Consider the following 7,772-nt stretch of genomic DNA (forward strand, 5'->3'; position numbering starts at 1 on the left):
TATGTATATATATGTATATAGTTATTATCTAGCTATATCTAGGGGTGTTCTAACTAAAAGTCTATACTTAAATAAAGGCTGGATCACTGAATGATGTTAACTGTTTGAGATGTATATATGTGCGGTTGTTTATAACTATTGTATCTATTATTATTTGCGAGTTGATTGTGAATGATCCTGTTTAGTAGCCCATACGTTTTAAAAAAAAATTATCTTGTAAAATAACTACGCTTTTAAAAATGAATCAGGCTCATATAATAAATAATAGATAATAATTAGGAAGACAAGTTGGTAGCGCTCAGTTTCTAGTATGATCATGATGCACCAGAAATTGGGTCGTTACAGTCCAAGCAGACTCAGCCAAGTTGGCGATCAGTTGCCATGCTTCATCTGTGGCCTTGTACTTTTTCAGAGAACCATTGCTTGCACCATCTAATGTAGTCTTATCCTGAGGCTTCATGCCTTGTGTGAAGTAGCCGATCAACACCAACTTGAAAATCATGTAAAGTAGCCGATCAACACCAGTACTCGTAGAGAGTCTCGGATTTGCCTTGGATGATCATTGAAATCTCTTTCCTTAGTCTATCAGTAACTTCAGCTGGAAAGTATTTTTCTAGGAATTCCCTCCTGAGCGTATCCCAGTTAGTAACAACTGCTTTAGGTTGAGTGTAGTACCACTCCCTCGCCTTTTCCACAAGAGAAAATGGGAAAGCGGCTAGCAGAATAGAAGTTCCAGATGCACCATTACGCCTAGCAGTCGAACAGGCTGTCTGAAAATCACTGAGGTGCTTGAGAGGCTCTTGAGCAGGTAAGCCATTGGTGGACGAAATTGTGATCATCAACAATGGATCCAAAGACTTGGTGCTCTTAAACATGAATTACACTTTGTCACAACTCCACACAACTAACCAGCAAGTGTTCTGGGTCGTCCAAGTAATACCTTACGTGAGTAAGGGTCGATCCCACAGAGATTGTTGGTATGAAGCAAGCTATGGTCATCTTGTAAATCCCAGTCAGGCGGATTTAAATGGATTAAGAGATTATTGGTTTAAATAATGATGATAAAATAAATAAAAAATAAAGATAAAGTTACTCATGTAATTCCATGGTAGGAATTTCAGATAGGTGTATGGAGATGCTGTGTTCCTTCTGAATCTTTGCTTTTCTACTTCTTTCTTCCAGTTTTTTATCACTCCTTTCTATGGCAAGCTGTATCTAGAGCATCACCGTTGTCAATGGCTACATCCCATCCTCTCAGTGAAAATGGTCCAAATGCTCTGTCACAGCATGGCTAATCATCTGTCGGTTCTCAATCAGGTTGGAATAGAATCCCGTGATTCTTTTGCGTCTGTCACTAATGCCCAGCCTTCAGGAGTTTGAAGCTCGTCACAGTCATTCAATCCTAGAATCCTACTCGGAATACCACAGACAAGGTTAGACTTTCTGGATTCTCATGAATGCCGCCATCAATTCTAGCTTATACCACGATGATTCTGATCAAGGAATCCAAGAGATATGCGCCCGGTCTAAGGTAGAACGGAAGTGGTTGTCAGTCACGCGCGTTCATAGGTGAGAATGATGATGAGTGTCATGGACCATCACATTCATCAAGTTGAAGTGCAACGAATATCTTAGAACAGGAATAAATCGAATTGGATAGAAAATAGTAGTAATTGCATTAAAACTTGAGGTACAGCAGAGCTCCACACCCTTGATCTATGGTGTGCAGAAACTTCACCGTTGAAAATACATAAGTGAAAGGTCCAGGCATGGCCGAATGGCCAGCCCCCAAAACGTGATCACAGTATCAAAAATACAATCCAGGATGAAAACACAATAGTAAAATGTCCTATTTATAATAAACTAGCTACTTAGGGTTTACAGAAGTAAGTAATTGATGCATAAATTCACTTTTGGGGCCCACTAGGTGTGTGCTTGGGCTGAGCTTGATCTATCCATGAGCTGAGGCTTCTCTTGGAGTTGAACGCCAAGTTGTAACGTGTTTTGGGCATTCAACTCTGGTTCGTGACATGTTTCTGGCGTTTGACTCCAGAATGCAGCATGAAACTGGCGTTGAGTGCAGCTTTACGTCATCTAATTACGAATAAAGTATGGACTATTATATATTGCTAGAAAGCTCTCGATGTCTACTTTCCAAAGCCGTTAAGAGCGCGCGATTTGAAGTTCTGTAGCTCTAGAAAATCCATTTGAGTGCAGGGAGGTCAGATTCCAACAGCATTAGCAGTCCTTTGTCAGCCTCCTATCAGAGTTTTGCTCAGGTCCCTCAATTTCAGCCAGAAAATACCTGAAATCACAGAAAAACACACAAACTCATAGTAAATTCCAGAAATGTGAATTTAGCATAAAAACTAATGAAAACATCCCTAAAAGTAACTAGATCATACTAAAAATTACCTAAAAACAATACCAAAAAGCGTATAAATTATCCGCTCATCACAACACCAAACTTAAATTGTTGCTTGTCCCCAAGCAACTGAAAGTCAATTAGGATAAAAAGAAGAGAATATACTATAAATCCTAAAATATCAGTGAATATTAATTTTAATTAGATGAGCGGGACTTGTAGCTTTTTGCTTCTGAACAGTTTTGGCATCTCACTTTTTTTTTAAAGTTTAGAATGCCTAGCTTCTATAGGAACTTAGAATTTCAGATAGTGTTTTTGATTCTCCTAGTTAAGTTTGTTGATTCTTGAACACAGCTACTTTTATGAGTCTTGGTCGTGGCCCTAAGAATTTTGTTTTCCAGTATTACCATCGGATACATAAATGCCACAGACACATGACTGGGTGAACCTTTTCAGATTGTGACTCAGCTTTGCTAGAGTCCCCAGTTAGAGGTGTCCAGAGCTCTTAAGCACACTCTTGTTGCTTTGGATCACGACTTTAACCACTCAGTCTCAAGCCTTTCACTTGGACCTGCATGCCACAAGCACATGGTTAGGGACAGCTTGATTTAGCCGCTTGGACCTAGATTTTATTTCCTTGGGCCCTCCTATCCATTGATGCTCAAAGCCTTGGATCCTTTTTACCCTTGCCTTTTGGTTTTAAGGGCTTTTGGCTTTTTCTGCTTGCTTTTTCTTTTTCAAAATTTTTTTTCGCCATTTTTTTTGCAAGCTTTTGCTATTCACTGCTTTTTCTTGCTTCAAGAATCAATTTTATGATTTTTCAGATCATCAATAACATTTCTCTTTTTCATCATTTTTTCAAGAGCCAACAATTTTTTAACATTCATAAACAACAAGATCAAAAATATGCACTGTTTAAGCATTCATTCAGAAAACAAAAAGTATTGCCACCACATCAAAATAATTAAACTAATTTCAAGATAAAATTTGAAATCCAAGTATTTCTTGTTCTTTTGTAATTAGGCACATTTTTCATTTAAGAGAGGTGAAGGATTTATGGAATTTATTCATAGCTTTAAGACATAGTTACTACATACTAATGATCATGAAGTAGAGACACAAAATGTAGATAAAAATGAAAAACAGAAAAGATAAGAACAAGGAATGAATCCACCTTAGTGGCATCTTCTTCTTGAAGGACCAATGATGTCCTTAACCTTTTCTATGTCCCTTCCTTGCCTTTGTTGCTCCTCCCTCATTGCTCTTTGATCTTCTCTAATTTCATGGAGAATGATGGAGTGCTCTTGATGTTCCACCCTTAATTGATCCACATTGTAACTCAAATCTTCTAAGGAAGTGTTGAATTGTTCCCAATAGTTGTTGGGAGGAAAGTGCATCCCTTGAGGTATCTCCGGGATTTCTTGGTGATGAGCTTCCTCATGCGTCTCTTGGGTTCCATGAGTGGGCTCTCTTGTTTGCTCCATTCTTTTGTTAGTGATGGACTTGTCCTCCTTAATGAGGATGTCTCCTTCTATGATAACTCCAACTGAGTAACATAGATGGCAAATAAGATGAAGAAAAGCTGGTCTTGCCAAAGTAGAGGGCTTATCGGCTATTTTGTAGAATTCATGGGAGATGATTTCATGAACTTCTACTTCCTCTCCATTCATGATGCTATGAATCATGATGGCCCGATCCACAGTAACTTCAGATCGGTTGCTAGTGGGGATGATGGAGCGTTAGATGAACTCCAACCATCCTCTAGCCACAGGCTTGAGGTCCAGTCTTCTTAATTAAACCGGCTTGCCTTTGGAGTCTCTTTTCCATTGAGCTCCTTCAACACATATGTCCCTAAGGACTTGGTCCAACCTTTGATCAAAGTTGACCCTTCTTGTGTAGGGGTGTGCATCTCCTTGCATCATGGGCAAGTTGAATGTCAACCTCACATTTTCCGGACTAAAATCTAAGTATTTCCCCCGAACCATTGTAAGATAGTTCTTTGGATTCGGGTTCATACTTTGATCATGGTTCCTAGTGATCCATGCATTGGCATAGAACTCTTGAACCATCAAGATTCCGACTTTGTTGAATGAGGTTGGTCAGAACTTCCCAACTTTTCCTTTGAATCTTATGTCAGATCTCTGGAAACTCATTTTTCTTGAGCTTGAAAGGGACCTCAGGGATCACCTTCGTCTTGGCAACAACATCATGAAGTGGTCTTGATGGGCTTTGGAGATGAATCTTTCCATCTCCCATGACTCGGAGGTGGAAGCTTTTTCTTCCCTTTTCCTTTTCTAAAGGATTCTCCGGCCTTAGGTGCCATCAATGGTAATGGAAAAATAAAAAAGCTTATGCTTTTACCACACCAAACTTAAAATATTGCTCGCCCTCAAGCAAGAGAAGAAAGAAGAGAAGAAGAAGAAGAAGAAGAAAATATGGAGGAGAGGAGGAGAGGTGTATTCGGCCAAAAAGGAGAAGATGGGGTTGTGTTGTGTAAAAATTAAGGAGAATGGAGGGGTTTATATAGTGAGGGGAGAGGGAGTAGGTTCGACCATTTAGGGTGGGTTTGGGTGGGAAAAAAATTTTGAATTTTGAAAGTAGGTGGGGTTTATGGGGAAGAGTGGATGGATGTGTGTGGTGAATGGGGTAATTGGGAAGAGAGATAGAGGTGATTGGTGAAAGGTTTTTGGGAAAGTGTGTTATAGGATTATTAGGAGGTAGGGTGAGAATATGGTAGGTGGGGATCCTATGGGGTCCACAGAAACTAAGGTGTCAAGGATTTACATCCCTGCACCAATTAGGCATGTAAAATGCCTTTCCATGCAATTCTGGTGTTTAAATGCTGAAGTGATGCATGTTTTGGGCGTTCAACGCCCATGTGCAGCATGTTTCTGGCGTTGAACGCCAGCCAGATGCTCCTTACTAGCGTTTAAACGCTAGTAAGTCCTTCCTCCAGGGTGTGATTTTTCTTCTGCTATTTTTTATTCTGTTTTTAATTTTAATATTTTTTCATGACTCCACATGATCATGAACCTAATAAAACATAAAAGAACAATAAAATAAAAATAAAATTAGATAAAAAAATTGGGTTGCCTCCCAATAAGCGCTTCTTTAATGTCAATAGCTTGACAGTGGGCTCTCATGGAGCCTCACAGGTGATAAGGTCAATGTTGTATAGTCCCAACACCAAACTTAGAGTTTGGTTGTGGGGATTCAACACCAAACTTAGAGTTTGGTTGTGGCCTCCCAATTCCAAATATAGAGTTTGACTGTGGGGGCTCTGTTTGACTCTGTACTGAGAGAAGCTCTGCATGCTTACTCTCCCTTGTTACAGAAGGATAGCCGTGTGCCTTAAACACAAGGTAGTCCCCATTCAATTGAAGGACTAATTCTCCTCTGTTAACATCTATCACAGCTTCCACTGTGGCTAGGAAAGGTCTTCCAAGGATGATGCATTCATCCTCCTCATTTCTAGTGTCTAAGATTATGAAATCAGCAGGGATGTAAAGGTCTTTAACCTTTACTAACATGTCCTCTACTAATCCATAAGCTTGTCTTACTGACTTGTCTGCCAATTGTAATGAGAATAAGGCAGGTTGTACCTCAATGATCCCCATCTTCTCCATTACAGAGAGTGGCATAAGATTTATGCCTGACCCTAGGTCACACAGAGCTTTTTCAAAGGTCATGGTGCCTATGGTACAGGGTATTAAGAATTTCCCAGGATCTTGTTTCTTTTGAGGTAAAGTTTTCTGAACCCATGTGTCAAGTTCACTAATGAGCAAGGGAGGTTCACCTTCCCAAGTCTCATTACCAAATAACTTGGCATTCAGCTTCATGATGGCTCCTAGATATTGAGCAACTTGCTCTCCAGTTACATCTTCATCCTCTTTAGAGGAAGAATAATCTTCAGAGCTCATGAATGGCAGAAGGAGATTTAATGGAATCTCTATGGTCTCTATATGAGCCTCAGATTCCTTTGGATCCTCAATAGGAAACTCCTTCCTGCTTGAGAGACGTCCCATGAGATCTGCCTCATTGGGATTCACATCCTCTCCCTCCTCCTTGCATTCAGCCATTTTGATTATATCAATGGCCTTGCACTCTCTTTTTGGATTTTCTTTAGTATTGCTTGGGAGAGTACTAGGAGGGGTTTCAGTGATTTTCTTACTCAACTGGCCCACTTGTGCCACCAGATTTCTGATGGAGGACCTTGTTTCATTTATGAAACTTAAAGTAGCCTTAGACAGATCAGAGACTAAGTTTGCTAAATTAGAGGGATTCTGTTCATAATTCTTTGTCTGTTGCTGAGAAGATGATGGATAAGGTTTGATATTGCTGAGCCTATTTCTTCCACGAATATTAAACCCTTGTCGAGGCTTTTGTTGATCCTTCCTTGAGAAATTCGAATGATTTCTCCATGATGAATTATAGGTGTTTCCATAAGGTTCACCCATGTAATTTACCTCTGTCATTGCAGGGTTTTCAGGATCATAAGCTTCTTCTTTAGAAGATGCCTCTTTAGTACTGTTGGATGCATTTTGCCATCCATTCAGACTTTGAGAAATCATGTTGACTTGCTGAGTCAACACTTTGTTCTGAGCCAATATGGCATTCAGAGCATCAATTTCAAGAACTCCCTTCCTCTGAGGTGTCCCATTATTCACAGAATTCCTCTCAGAAGTATACATGAATTGGTTATTTGCAACCATGTCAATAAGTTCTTGAGCTTCTGCAGGCGTTTTCTTTAGGTGAATGGATCCACCTGCAGAATGGTCCAATGACATTTTGAAAAACTTAGATAGACCATAATAGAATATATCTAATATGGTCAATTCTGAAAACATGTCAGAAGGACACTTTTTGGTCAACTGCTTGTATCTTTCCCAAGCTTCATAGAGGGATTCACCATCTTTTTGCTTGAAGGCCTGAACATCCACTCTAAGCTTGCTCAGCTTTTGAGGAGGAAAGAATTTATCCAAAAAGGTCGTAACCAGCTTATCCCAAGAGTCCATGCTATCTTTAGGTTGGGAGTCCAACCATGTTCTAGCTCTGTCTCTTACAGCAAAAGGGAAAAGCATGAGCCTGTAGACTTTAGGATCTACTCTATTCGTCTTAACAGTCTCACAAATCTACAAGAACTCAGTTAAAAACTGGTAAGGATCTTCAGATGGAAGTCCATGAAACTTGCAGTTCTGTTGCATTAAAGCAACTAATTGAGGTTTCAGCTCAAAATTGTTTGCTCCAATGGCAAGAATTGAGATGCTTCTTCCATCAAACTTGGACGTAGGTTTAGTAAAGTCAACAAGCATCCTCCTTGCATTATTGTTGTTGGGTTCGGCTGCCATCTCTTTCTCTTGTTCAAAAATTTCAGAAAGGTTGCCTCTGGATTGTTGTAATTTAGCTT

At 39.7% G+C, this 7,772-nt stretch overlaps 1 non-coding gene across 1 annotated transcript; it reads left to right on the forward strand.

Annotated features, from left to right (window-relative positions):
* The first annotated feature begins 7,210 nt into the window (after positions 1 to 7,210).
* LOC127740337 (small nucleolar RNA R71) lies at positions 7,211 to 7,314 on the forward strand. The gene has a single exon (XR_008001016.1). It is a non-coding gene; the product is annotated as a small nucleolar RNA R71 (small nucleolar RNA).
* The last annotated feature ends 458 nt before the right edge of the window (positions 7,315 to 7,772 follow it).

This window comes from Arachis duranensis, chromosome 6 (genome assembly GCF_000817695.3).
Source record: "Arachis duranensis cultivar V14167 chromosome 6, aradu.V14167.gnm2.J7QH, whole genome shotgun sequence".
In the NCBI taxonomy this organism is placed as follows: Eukaryota; Viridiplantae; Streptophyta; class Magnoliopsida; order Fabales; family Fabaceae; genus Arachis; species Arachis duranensis.